The 14,978-nt window shown below is 41.8% G+C and overlaps 1 protein-coding gene across 1 annotated transcript in view; it reads left to right on the forward strand.

The window, feature by feature from the left end:
• Positions 1–2,072: 2,072 nt before the first annotated feature.
• The window catches only part of LOC136442062 (collagen alpha-1(XXVII) chain B-like), a 100,220-nt gene continuing 87,314 nt past the window's right edge, over positions 2,073–14,978 (forward strand). Inside the window, exons 1-2 of the mRNA XM_066438664.1 lie at positions 2,073–2,438; positions 2,857–2,981. The gene's annotated coding sequence lies outside the window, so the exon portion shown is untranslated. The remainder of the gene's footprint in view (positions 2,439–2,856; positions 2,982–14,978) is intronic.

Genomic DNA, 14,978 nt, shown 5'->3' on the forward strand with positions numbered 1-14,978 from the left:
TTATTCAATCAACCTTCAATTTCAGATATCTCATTATTAACAAATTCACACTACGATAATGACAATTTGATTGGCACAACATTCACATGTTTAGTACTGGTCATGGCAGTCCATTTTAAATGTCAGATAAACAAACTTTCAAAAAATCATCTTCACCATATATATTTTGTGCAACAAAAATATTCAAAACTACGCAATTTTCTCTCTTACATATTCCTGATCTATCAAATCCACCAATCCATTTTGTCCAACATTCTAACGAACCACCAAACACGCAATCGAATGTGAACTGAACTTTGTTCATTTGTGGTGATTTTTCTGTGACGCTCTATCTCCGACTGCAACTGTCGTTTCGGGTGACTCTTAGCATTCTACGGCTGGCTTATTTACATATCATTTCTGGTAGGCGACCAGAAATAAGGGTGATTTAGCACGTTTTGCTTTTCCGTTGTTTATCAATGATAAAAATGTGACAAAATCAAGGGAATATCTTGTAAATAAGTTACAAATTAGTCACAAACGTGAATCTGAATGTAGATTTTTCAAATTCTGAATATTCGTAGTTTTTGCCCCCAAATTCTACAATAGGCCCATTTAAACTGTGGGCTGGCTTATAACAAGTGTTATGTCATGCCTGGGCCTGATACGGGTGTTCCGGACCGTGTGATAACTATCCGTATCACATAGGGTTCGGGAGTTACGGGCTTCAATAGAATATTTAGAATGAAAATTTGAATACCGGATTCGGAGGTTGGAATCAATGTTGTTACAGTTTTGTGTTCGAGGACACAAAACTCCCTCAACTTCTGGCGCAATCCGCATTGAAATGTGTGTTTTCTCAGGTGGGTATGACATAAATGAAATACAACACGGTGTATTCCGCATCACCCAAGGTACCAGCCCGACCGCGGGTCGGATCGCCCGACGGCCATAGGCCAGAAGGCGATCCGACCTGCGGGAGGGCTGGGACCCTGTGTTGTATTCTATATTTCTCACCTCCTCCTCTACAGTGAAAGGTCTGGAGACAGAGTCTAGAGTCTTCACAGTAACCTCCAACATCTTGGCTCTGTGATGACGGCCTCTTCTATTATAAGCACTTTTGAAACACTACCACAATTCCTGGATTTGTGTCCAACCCTGTGTGAAAGATGACGTCATGTCACTGGTGGGAAAACATTTAAATCTATAATAACACACACAGGAGAATACAACATACTGTAAAAGAAAACAGGCCTCTATTTTCAACTAAACAAAAAGCACAGTATAGAAACCTTAAAACTGGGTTTAATATAATCCTTATAGATATGGCAATCTCCAACATCGTACATACTGTGTACATAAGGATATTAAAGCGTATCCTTATAATGATGGGCATTTGAAAACAAAATTTACATTCACAAATTTGTGAATCAATTGATGGGGAGGGGGGCTACGAATCTACAAAACATGGATAGCGGTTAATTCTGCCTTCTCACGCCACTTTCAATGGCTACGCGATTACTGGAACTCTAAGCAACACAATATGCCATCATTTTGCGGCCTGAAATGCCAAAATGATGCTAGATTTTGATAAAACCATATCGAGACAAAAATACCTTGTTGCACTTCCGAAGAAACCTCGATCTGGATTCGGGGACTGAAAAGGTCAAACTTTCACTTCCGCATCCGGGTTCTTCTGACGTCACCTGCAGACGACAAATGGCGGAAAATTAAAAGATTTTCAAAATGTCTCTCTGTGTAATCCGAACTCTTTCTTACACTTTAGGCTAGGAAAGAAGTAATGGTGCATGACTTGGTGAGCTGTTGTGGTTAGAGAGATAGCTGTTGTGACGGAAAGGGGGTGAATCATGGTAAATAAAAGAGTTTGGCGTACAGGAATTCCGGTTGTTTTGTGCTGTGTGCGTGTCGTCTGCAACTTTTGTGTGGGACACACATGGCCTCAAGCGTCTTTCACTCAACATATGGTCCCTTTCCAACTTGTTTAACCCAATGGGGAGCTCGCCTACGACTGGTAACATTGTAAATTCCTTCCCACGCTGGCTTTAAGCGGTAAGAATCGCTAGTTAACATCGCCCCCTTGCCTTTGCCCCCAGGAAATTTGGGTATGTCTAGCCTGTGGTTTCCCGCCTCCTACCTATGATGGGTTTGACCTTGGCCAAGGCGATCAGCATAGCATTACCCTGTACAGTTGGCTCTCTGTTCACCACCAGGGGAGAAACTGTGTTCTCTGATTAAACCTGGCGTTGCCAGTAATTTAACCCCTTCGCAGAACAAGGGAGACCACGGGACGGACTCCCCACTGACTTGTCCCACCTCCACTGTGTGGTCGTCGTGGCCCTTCCGGGTCAAATCTGGATAAATAGTAGCTGGGTCTGGGCTGAGTGCCAGGTTCCCGCAGACGTGTTGCACTCTGCGGTCTGAGAACTTTGGATCGTAAGGTAAGATGCCTAGTCTTGCGTTGACTCAAGTTTGCTGAAGTACAATCTTCACAGCGCAAGTAACTAAAGGTTTCTACTACAGCTACTAGACCCTACTACTACTAACGGTAAGTAGTTTAGACAGTGACCGGTTCGTGCTTCTGTAACGCCATCCATGCCAACTTCCTATACACTGTCTGACCGTTATGTGTGAAACAGTGGATTGAGAAGGATGTATTCGTCTTTATCTGGTGGGTTTGACATGTAGTCGGCAGACACATACCTGCTGTAAAGGGGGCAAGCTTCTTCACGGTTTTTATTGGATCTTCGTGAGAATCATCCCATCCCTGATCTCTAGCTCTCTTCACATGTGTGCAAGTCTCTTTGATGTTGTACAGCAAGAGTCAATAACACATATTCTCCACTTTCTGTACCAAAGCTGACCTTAGGAGTTTGGTAAATACAAGACCCTGACCGCAGAGCAAGATCTAGACGTCCTGAAACCTGGACTGTCCATCCAGACCTCCTCTGTATGCGGTTAGGACCACACTTTTCAAGGACTTGGTAAGTGTTACATTAGAGAAACTGTTTCTCTTTCTGTCGCCACATGCACAATACCATCTACATCTTGTGTGTGTTATTGGAGCCTATTAAGAAATTTTGGTATACTGTAGTGAATGCATCCCTGTTACCTTATTTTACCCCGCTATAAAAAGAGGAGGTTGTCTCCGTGACTAGTCTGGCTTGGGACCAAACATGTGACATGATGGGTTATTAGTCAACTAGCAGTGGGGTTCAGATAACGTTTCCAAGTTCGTGCCTCCACATACCACACATCACTGTTCATTTACCCTAGCTCAGCACTCAAGCATCTAAGATTTCAGTCAAATCCAGGACTAAGCCGAGATCTCTCAGAATTTCGACATCAGGCAAGACAGGTATTGTGTTAAGATCCCTTCCTGTGGTGACTTATGCTATGAGAATATGTAAATTCCTTTGCTAATGAAGGAACTCATTTAACCGTCACTTTGCATTCAGGACAGGAAGAACAAAACGTTTTTGTGCCCTGTGGCAAATCGCCATGTGTGACCTCATCATGCTTCAAAGATTTTTGCCCCTTGGGTGGTTATTATGCACTTATCTCATTAGAAGTAAGAATCTTTTTCTGCTGGCAAACTAGATCAGACAGCTTGGGTTTGGTTTGGTTTCTCGGTGGGCAAAGAAAGGGGCAAAGAAAAAAGTAGCAGATAGCCAACGCACTGCTATAACTTAGCAATACGGTTCTGCAAAATTTTTACTTCAAAGCATTAGGAATGGTGGACCAGGCTATGTGTTGTAGTCGTCTCTTTCCTCACCCTTCCCTTGTGCTTGGTCTAGGAGACTAGGACAGTGTACCATGACATTGACGGTTATCAGAAACAGTAAGGCGAGACCAATATTCCAAATAAAGTGTAACCTTTCAAAGTGAACTGTCTTGTCCCCAGAAAGCAGTCATCTCTCACTTCAGTGTTTGGGAAATAGAGCAAAGTCTTTCTGCTGTGTTGTTTAATCAAGTTGTGTGGCGGAAGGCTCTGGGACCACTTATTCTGCAAATGTGAAGCACATTTTCGGGGCTCTGGAGCCACTGTTCCCCGAGTTTGCACCATGACCTTGATCTCTTAATGCCCGACAATTACTGTAATTGGAACTAGGAACACCTTTTCACAGGCTCTCGTTTTCACAGTGGTGGACTTGTTTCTTCAGTTTTTGTAACCTTTCAAATCAATTTGTGGGCACTGGTTTACCTCTAATTTGATTTAATCACTGCTTGTGTGCCATTAGTCCTGTTTTCAACCGTGAAATTACCCATTCCCTTCAGCCATTGAGTGTAACCGAAAAAACAGTTTCTGGAAGATGTTTGATTCCAGACATTCCTTTTCTTCCTTCCTGGCCTTCCTTTCTTACTTGTAGTGGTATGCAAAGAAAGGAGAGTAATCAGGCACTGGTAGTAAACAAACATGTACACATGTGTTGACATCGGACCACAGCTTAGCCAGAAAATCAACATCGTCCACGCTGTTGTGTTTTGACTTGTCTCCCTAAGAAGTCTAAACAAAATAATAGATACACAGCCATCTCAAACAATTGTAAAAACTTGTTATTGTTTGCTTTCAGTCTCGTCTTTCAGTTAGTCAATGCTTTCCTTCATTTTCTAAAGAAAGGGAAATAGGGAGAGAAAAGAAGAGTCTCATAGGTTTCAGCTGCTTAAACAACATTTCCCCCTGGAAGGATAGGGAATATAGGCTTTACCATTGCAGACACCCGGTCTGGTATCTCAGTGTCAGGAGAGCAACTATAAAGTTCAAGGGACTTGCTCTGCTATGAAAGGTATGCTTAATTCAGTGCTTAGGTGAGGGTCTGCATGGGGGATTTAAAAGTAAATTCGGAAAGGCCAGCAATAATAATGATAATTTCAGCAGGACCGGCAAAGTGTTATCGAAAATTAGGACTTGTGGTTGCAAAAGTTTTTGGGAATGAGGTCATTGGATTTGTCAACAGCGAATTCAGGATAACAAATGACATGTTACGGAGAATAAAAGTAACCGATTATGCTTCATAAAAAGTTCACTGAGACTGCTTTATGTTGAACTAGAATGGGTCAGCTACGATTAACGGTGAATTAGAATAGCTTGCAATGCTTTACAGAAAAAGGCTTGCAGCACCTCTTAGGTCCCTGTTAAACTCAAAGACAGCTAGTGGCAAGGACTCATGATGTTTACGGTTATCTTTTGTAAGGACCAGTTTATAGCATGTCCTAAAGGAGACAACTTAACCCCCACTGGGTATCCTTCTTGACCTTGAAAGCTGTCATGCACCTGGAATTGCACGCATTTTTGCAGGGAATTTCCCCTTTTAACTGACCAGATGCAAAAACTAAAGATGATACCTGTGGGAGATAAGTGCTCAGGAAACGTCTCAGGTACAGGTGACAACCTGAAAACATCCTTTCAGCACACCTGCATTCACAGGCTACTTTACCATGCACACCAAGGTGACAAGGTTACAACCAAAAATTAGTGGCAGCCAGCTTGAAGGTAATAAGATAGTAGGAGAATTCTCCCAGGGTCAAGTACCCTACATCCCTTGTCAGTAAACTCCCACATGTTATCGGTAAGTGTGTCTTGCAAAGGTCGGACCCTTTCCATCCATCAGAGTCCTGGCTGTGCTTCTGTGCGACCTTCTTGCCAAACATTCCGGCCATCAGCGCTCTTGTACCCCCTCCCCCTTCTCTCACCAGGCATCTGTGAAGAGTGGCAATTACCCCGCCACAGACAGGTAAACACAGTTAAGGTTAGTGATCAACCCCCAGTTCACTTTGAAAATGCCAGCCGCCATCAAAGTTGGGTGGGGGCGGAACGGTTTAGATGCCATAGTTAATGGACACAATTGACCCCCTCTTTCTTGATACCACCTTGCTATCTTTAGCAATTTCACCCATCAGGTTAAACCAGTGGGTCCTCGCATTCCTGAAATGTCACTCCCCTTACCATGTTGACAATTTCAAAGTGCATTTGACAAGAAACAATGTACTTGCCACTCTCTTAAAGTCCTTAGTGTTTGTTAGGAAATAAACAAGTGCTTTTGAGAGGCTTGACTGTGCATGCATATGGCGTACTTTTGGTGAATAGACCCCCTTGTTGCGCATACAGGCAAACACATGTACAAGAGCTCTGTATTTGAAGTCAGGTGTTGTTATAGATGACATCTTACAGATGATGTCTTATCGTGGCCAAATTTCTCCAGGCGGTGAAAAAGTAAAAGTGATCTCGAAGCAGTTTAGCGCACAGAGAAGACAGACACTAATGTAATATTTACCCATTGCAACAGGGTTTTTTCCCTAGCTCTTTTCGACAAGCATAATGAAAAGTGGACTACGGCTTAACGTTCCGACCTAAGGACTGCAATCCTTTCCAGTAGCATGCGTGTTGGGTGAGTGACAACATCCGGGATTCAAACCCACCACCTCTTGGTCCAGAAGAAGGGTTGCTAACCACTTGACTAAATATGCTGCATTGGCAGTCAACTAACAATTATGGCCAGACACCTGATTTCAGTCTGTTGTTATGATAATTGATTATCTCAAGCCTTCAAAAGATGATACATTTACTGATTGACTCAACAAATATTCTCCCTGAAGTGTCAGACTTTCTCTAATTACTGTTTTTAGTACTTCACCTCCATTGTTGTTCTAATTCATGTTTATTCTAGTAAACAGAATCACACTTGACACATTCTGTATGGTGTAAAGACTGGGTCAATCAAGTACTTAGCACAGTTGTTGACCAATTGTGTTAAAGATAATTGGTACTTAGTGCCATTGTTGGCCTATTGTGTTTTATGTGATTGATAGGAATTAGGCACAATGGTGTGAAGAAATAAATCAGTTGGTGCCTAAGCAGCCAAGGGATGTGTATTGAATCAACCTCCTTGATTGAATATAGGAGGAGAAAAATAAGTATTTTTGAGATTAGGGAGGGTCTGGATGGGGGAATCCAGACAAAGGTTAATGGTGAATTTAGGAGGGACGGCAAGGCTTAACTGTAAATTCAGGAGGCCCAGCAACAGACACTGGAAAATTGACTTTTCCTTGCAAAAGGTTTTGGGAACGAGTTCATTAGATTGTTCCATTGGGTGCCTAGATGGCGAACACTGACTCAACTTCTGACTTTTGGACAATCTGGGAATCGACTAGCTCGATAGCAATGTGAGACATGACGAAAGTAGACGACCACAGGTTATGAAAAAAAGTTAATGCAAATTCTATTGCATAGAATACTTTTCAAAATCAGAATATTCTAAGCCGGATGGCCTATGAAATAGCTACTGGATTTGGTGTGTTGCTTTGGCCATATTGTCTTTGTAGCACTACCCCTTCCATGGGGCCCAGTCTCTGTAAGGAGGTTAAAACATCCTTGGTCTTCTTCCAAGATTGGACTTTCTGATGTCTAAGCCTTTACACCTGCTTGTAAACTCTCTGATACCTATCATCCATGTTGGATGTCACAGTAACAATTTTCTCTGTCTCAAGCAGAGAAAGAACTAGGTTGCGCAAAGTAAAGATCAGTTTGATATGAAAGAGAATGCAGTTGTTGGTGAAATGCCAAACCAACCTGTCATATTTTATTAGAAAAGATATTGAAACCCACAATAAGCCCCACCTGGTAGAAAATAGAATAGATTTACTTATGTTAGACTTTATTGTTTAGAAAGTAGAATCTTTAAATCTATTTTGTATTTGTAGTTGACCGAAAGTCACTGTACCCTTGTTGCGTGCAATGAAGGTCTCATTCCTGGATTAGGCTGTTCCATTGGAATCAACGTTAAGATACGCAACTTTATGACTGGAAATCTAGAAAACAAAACAACTTATCTGGAGATATTTTGCTTCCTGTTGTAAGCACACGTGTTCGTCGTGCAATAGAAAAAGATTCACCCAAATATAACAGTGACAACGATTTTTATCGCATTTTAAACTGCAAGTAGTATAGCCACTATCCGCACGCCAGCGGCTGACCGCAGCACTCATGGCAAAATGCATACACATCCGACCTATCGCTCGGATGACGAAACTTTCCTACCTAATCCTGACAGTAATAAACAAGCTTTCGTCAGATGGGGCCGATAAAAGGCAATTTATGATCCATCTAAACACACGCCTTCTATGCCCAGTTATTTTTTTAGGCCGGATTCTTTGGGAGTATACAATTGCGGAGTAACACAGGAATGAGACCATAAGTATATAATGGTACTCTCCAGCTGTTCCTATACCAACCTTTAATAACAGCTTTGAAAGCTTGATTAAGGTCTGAAGTAACTTTATAGCGTTGCTATTGACTTACCAAAGACAGATCCCACATGTTTACATGTTCATTAGAGGTTTGCTTATGTGTCTGTCTGGGTTTCTCGTTATATCTTTTTAGGTCAGGGCAAGCTTGGAATCTCAGCGAGTCCTAATTTGTCACCTAATCCTGTTAAACCATATCACCATTATCGCAAGATGAAAGGGAATTGGTGTCAAGGGCAAATATTATGCACCTCATTTGAAAATATTTGCTCTTGGGCCAGTGATCCTTCAAAGCTGTCAATCAGGGTGGCTGCATGGTTTCGATGGTGTCCTAATTGGTCTTCAAACAGGAGGCAAATGACATGAACAATTCACAAATAAAGTGTTGTCCTTGCTGAATGACTTGATTACCAAGGGGTGTTGACAGCTGATAGACATGGTTGTATGTTGGAGCTACATCTGTCTGACAGTCTGTCCTCATTGTCTGGTGTCAATAGTGTCATCTTTCTGAAAATACTATTCATATACCAGATTTTCTATGCTTTACATCTGTAGTAAGTTACAGAAAAGATATCTATATATCTAGTAAGACCCTTGTATGTCCTTCCATTCTCCTACTAATAAGGATTTGATGGCCTTGATTTAGAGCCAAATGCAACCTTGCGAACTGATGTGTTCCAGTTGGGTTTTATGCACTGAAAAGGGGACAAGTAATTGGCTTACCGGTAATTCTGTACAGTGGCGCCACCTGGAGGCCTTTTCATGAACTGGAGGTGAAGTTTTTACATGGTCGCAGTATCAGTGTTTTTTGTTCCAATTACCAATGGCTAATGACTTTGGATGCCCCATTCAACACTGTTGACAACATTGGAATAGCAGTTAGCATATCAGACAATTTCTCTAGCTCAAGCGTGCCAAAAAGTGTAACGATATCTCTTCAGTAGACTTGGGTTATGACCTCAGCTTAATGCCATTGCCACTCTCTTGGTTTACCTTTCAGTTAGTTTGCTCTAGCCATCTGCCCGTTGTTAATGGACCCACACACCTTGCGGTAAACATGACCTTTTTACAGCAACCTATTGAAAAGATCAATTACCTTTCACCTGTTGAGGTTGGTCAGATGCCATTTGAGGTAGGTAAGACTGAAAGTTGGCCACACACAGTGGATATAAACCCATAGTGACATGCCCTTTTTTGCAAATCATTAAAATTTCACAGAGATGATTTTGCAAAATACTTTAAATGCATTTAAGTTTGCGTGTTTTTTATTTCATGCTGGGAAAATGGAGTGTTTGCAGTGGTTTTAAGTTTGCGGCAGTGCTATAGTCACATACAGCTACAGTATTGGATAGAAATGTTTGATGTGGATTTATGTTAGCTGTGAAACGTTGCTGCGAAAATCGCGAACATAAAACCACCGCAAACATTTCTGCATTTACAGTAGTTTTCCTCTAGTCTTTTAGGCCAAAGCCACCGGTCCACACACTTCAACACCATTTGGAATTTTAGTACAAACCTATCCCTGTTTAGCAACAAATCATCCTTCTCTGTTGAAAGTATATAAGTAGTTTAGCGGCCGTCATCAAAGAACTTCACTAGAACTTTGTTATTTACTCAAATCAAGACAGACAAGAAAGGAAGAGTTGTCCCATGGCCTTGTTGATATGATCATATCAAAGTCTATTTACATTTTCATGCTATTGATCATCACAGTAGAGGAAGCCAAGGAATAGCAGAATCTTCATAATCAGTAGGACAAGGAAATGTTTCTTAACAACGAACGAAGATATTTGTCTTTAACTTTAAATTTTATGGCCCTGTAAAGGTCATACTATAATTCTTGAAATTTTTGCGATGGTTCTATGTTATAAGTATGTGACTCAGTGGCTATAGCACTACTGCGAGCTTAGAACCACTGCTAACACTCCATATTCTGCCTATTGTGGGATTAAATCACCGAAAACTTAAAGGCATTTAAAGTGCATTTGCATTAAGGCATGATGAAGATAGAAAAATGTTTTACTTTCACATCCTTCATCATATTTCTCCTTACATCTTTAAGACTAGAATTTATCCTTCTCCCTTCCAAGGGACCACCACTTCCAACTGTCTTGGTTAACGATGGAGCCTTTTGAGTCCAATTGACTTTCTCCCTGAGGGTCGACCATGAAAAAAAATGCAAAGCTTTGTGTCAAAACTTTTGACACTAAGTAACATTTGCATTGGCTTCATGGTCAGGCCTCAGGGAGAGAGTTAATTGGCTGATGCTGGGGATGGTGACTCGATCATGTCCAAGTTGCCGGATTTTGGAAACACAGCGTTTCTCGACACCTTTCTTATATTACCTTTGATTATTGCAGTGTAGAGTTTATTCAATAACCCCTTCAATGACCATATCTCAACACGCTAAGCTAATTGGTGAAGCCATTGCCAATGCTATCAGACAGTCGCTTTGACAAGTCGGGCCGCTGCATTGTGTCAGGTGGTGCTTATTAGCCAGTGCTTTGGTATTCCTTACACCAGCCCACACGGTTGTATAAACGATATCTTTGAACTTCTGAGAGGGCTCAACCTCCGTATTTACCCACAACACCGCTGGTTGCTTTCACAGCTTTCCCGACATCTTTTCGCAATCTTTGTTTCTAATTTAACCGCACAAAGAAATTCTGATATGAATACAAGGAAAACACGGCAAATGAACCTCCCAGACTTTGTTGCTACCAACTCTGGTGTGAATGTCGCTCTTTTGCTTTTATGTGTTTTCAGCTACAGTTCTCTTTGTTATCCTTGTGCCCTGGCCCAACGTGAAGAATGTACTGCATTTTCACCACAACTAATTCTACTTGGCGCCCTATATTTTCACACAACACAGCCTTAAGTCGCACTGTTTACCACTGAAACATACTTTATTTGAAAAATACAGTGTCAATGATATTGCTTGAAAAGACTGTTACACTTCATCCCATACAGGTAGATCGTCGTAAATCAAAGTAATAGGGCCTAAATAATACTTTAACGTTGAACAGTAAACCAGTGTGGTTATCAATTTTACAGCTTTTTGGCAGGGAACAAACTTCTAAATCTAATGAAGGAGATCAGTGTGGTTTACTTTCTGAAGATGTAGGTTTTGGATCTGTGCCATGTTGGAAGGGACTCTGGCCTGGCATGACTCCTGTTATGAACATGGTTAAACTTAAAGGTAGATTAGGCACATACCTGCAATGTTTAAGGACTGAGACAGTAGGCTACGTATTCTTAGAGTGTATAGTTTGTTCAGATAGGTACGTATATATTCCTTCATCCGGAAAAAACGATTTTTCATATGCCTTTCTCATGCTGTTTTCGTAAGTTTATTTTAGATATTTTAGAAAATGACATAAAATCTTGACTTCTCAATATCAACTTGACGTTTGAAGCTACTTGCTGAAATTACAGTGTTTATCAAATTTTTGTACTTTGCAGAAGCATGAACTTGACATGGGTTTAAGCCATCAAAAGGCGGTCCAAGTTAAACATGAACGTCAGTTCAACATGACAGAGAAACGCTTTGTTTGGCTTGTGTGGACTTTGTCACAGCTAGAGACAGGATAGCACAGTCACACCAAAGTGTCGCAGAGGTGCAGATAGATACTGCTGGGGGAGAACATGTTTTAACTTGGTTGATGAAAAATGGTGCGAGGCTTCAAAGGCTCGCTGCCACACCGGAATTTGCTCAGAGGGATTTTCCTACCAATTACCTGCAGCGACAACCTCTTTAGTTTGCTGTCTCTTAAAGGAGCATTCCACTTCAGAAGCGGGTATTATTTTCTGATAGATTATATTTTTAGGGATACAAATGCACCCGACTTTTGACTTAATTACCTCAGCTGCCTTTTTCGACAATAATCCTTTTCTAAATCCATGTACCCCCATTGGACCCTCTTCTATGTACTCGCACGGCCAACTTCGGGCACAATTTCTCACTAACGGTACACGCGATTAGCTAAACGAAAGCAGTCGAGAGACTATCACACGCTCAGAAAGGTACACAAGAAGTTTGAAGACTACAGTATTGCGTCTTGCAACACAGAGATTTTGGTACTTTTTTAAAATTGTAATAGCCGCTTCTGAAGTGGAATGCTCCTTTAAAGCCAAGCCAAGTCAGCCCACGTACAGTCTGGAAAGAAATAACCCTTTTCCCCGGACAAGTCTACACATTTTCACCAGGGAAATCTAATCCTCAGGAAAAGTGCCAGTCTGCATTGTTGACTCTTTGGACAGACTTCCAAAAGTACTCCCGGTAAATACTAATGCCAGGGCCTTTAGACAATGAGCTTCTTGTTTAGCACATGTCATTATGGTAGGGTAGAGTTGCTTGGTTTACATACACAAACATCAGTTTATTGCTTTTACTGAGGCGACTATGTCTTACTAGCATTGCTGAGTAGTAACTGGACGACTAAAAAAGGTAGGAATGGATTTTTACAGTTCTTCTATGTCCCTGTGGCGTATGTGGTGAGAAATGCTGCTGATTCGCCCTATAAAACATATTCTGTGGATCTGTAGGGGGGGGGGGGGGTTGATCCCAGGGTCAGCCCCAGCTTGGACATGTTGTATGGGTTGCATTCATCATTTCGGATGGTGATGTAAAGCCGTCAGCCCTGTGAGACAGGGAGCATCAGACATTAGCCTCAGGTATCAAACCTCTGCATGTGAAAGATCCCAGGGCAAAAAGAGTAGGGATGACCCGCAGTGCTTGGCTAGAATAGGGCCATTGTGAACCCGAAGGCGGAAATACAATACCAGGTACTTGAAAAAGCATCATGCTTCACCTCAATTGAGGATGACAAAAGAAAAAAAATTGAGACAGATATGGATACAGATCTGTTCACTTAAAGTATTTCCCAACGTTCTAAGAGGGGGCTCATCTTCTTTATCATTCTTTCTGGCAGTCTGTCTTCTTCATGACATACATATGCTGTACATTGTGGTGGAAGTCCTTCTATTTTAGATGGAGGTATGACCTAAGAGTAAAGCTGGACTCGTCGCCCACGGACGAGCCCACCGACGCTGAACTGATCGTCCGGCAGGATGTAAAGGAACTGATGATGATGACCTATATCACACATACCTTCTTCCTTTTGGCATAACCCCATTTAAAGTCACTGTGCATTATTGTAATGACTTTCTTCCAAAAGGATTTTCATGCACCTGTTGACTGTGCCACAGTTTAGTATTTACAACAAGGTACAAGTACAACCCTCTATCCTTACTTTGGTCCCCTGCCAAGGCTTACACATGAAATAGGAGGCAAAAGTCTGACGGCTAGACACTTACAGGGGATTTATTTGTCAAGGACAAGCACGTTTGTATGGCGTTCTAAATCTCTGCGATCTCTCTTTTTATCGGCGCGATCAGCTTGTTTGGTTCTCCTACAAATAGGGCTAGGATTGTGAGTGTCTCTCCTAACCCCTGTGTACACCTCAAGGCTTGGGCAGCATCCTGGCTGGCTATAGGTAAGGGGTGCAATTTCACGCTTACTGAATGCCTTTGGCCTTTGTTTGTGTTAGAAGACATCCTCCTGGTAAAAGCCTGTGATCCCCCCTGACCTCTTGAAAGCCAGATTGACCATGAAGGTATGTGGACCTGGTATGTAAACTGGCGAGCAAGGAAGGATAGCCAGTGTTGTAGGCAATTAGCGGGAATTACTCACCTTTCTTAGGGGGTAGTGATGGACAAGCTCTACCGTACCTGTGCGGTGGTCACAAAGATCATTTTACCGTTAAATTTGAGTGATTTGTCTGGCTCGTGCTGGTGTTTGTGGGCATTTGTTGTGAACTGTTTACTAAGCTTATTAATGGACGAACAATGTTCCTAAACACAGGTGCATATCTCTGTGTAATGGAGGCCTGGAAACCAAGAGGAAATATTTTGTCTGGGGGTAGTCTAGTGCGACTGGTGCGCAACTCCAAGGCTATGGTAATGTGAGCTGCCCTAGGGGACCGCAGGTGATTGTATCGACACTAGATTAACATAGCTGAAACCGAGGAGGCGTATTCCAAACAGGTGACTAGACACAAATAAATAAAGCACTGCATCTGCACAAAACAGCTTCTATACCTTAGTGGTCAACCGTATACAATAGACACAGCCAAAACAAATATACACCCAAACAAGTGTATCTTGTAGCATCCCCTTAGAGAAAGAGCGTAGGAGCTAACCTGTTTACCTTGAAGGGCCTGTAAGCAAGTTGTACTTTTCTAGCATCCCGATGATTGATGCGACTTCCCCCTCTGTTTTTCCTTGTGTCGGTGATCCCTTTGATTTCTTTTAGAAAGGGGAGGTGGGCACCAAGATCATTGGATTTCTTTCTGTAAAGGGTCATGCCAGTTTGGTTCCTTTGGATTGAACAAACATCTTGTACATTGGGCATACTTGACACCATGGATGACACCGTCTGTGAGGTCCATGCACGTGTAGTTTGACTGGTGAATAAAGAGGAAAGGTGAGGTACATAATGGACTGTAATCAATTCAATTGAGTGGGTTGATACTTAGCTTTTATATAGAAAAGAACAGTTTTATCAATTACTGTTCCAAGCAGATGAAATTTGTTCTTTCAAGTTTCAAGATTTGATGATGAAATGAATGTGCCAAATTTTTCTAATACCTTCATTTGTTACATGATTCGGAATCATAGTCTGGATGCCAGACCCCCAATCTCTAAAATATCTATCCCACAAGATAGATATTATACTT

The sequence above is a fragment of the Branchiostoma lanceolatum genome, chromosome 9 (assembly GCF_035083965.1).
Source record: "Branchiostoma lanceolatum isolate klBraLanc5 chromosome 9, klBraLanc5.hap2, whole genome shotgun sequence".
In the NCBI taxonomy this organism is placed as follows: Eukaryota; Metazoa; Chordata; class Leptocardii; order Amphioxiformes; family Branchiostomatidae; genus Branchiostoma; species Branchiostoma lanceolatum.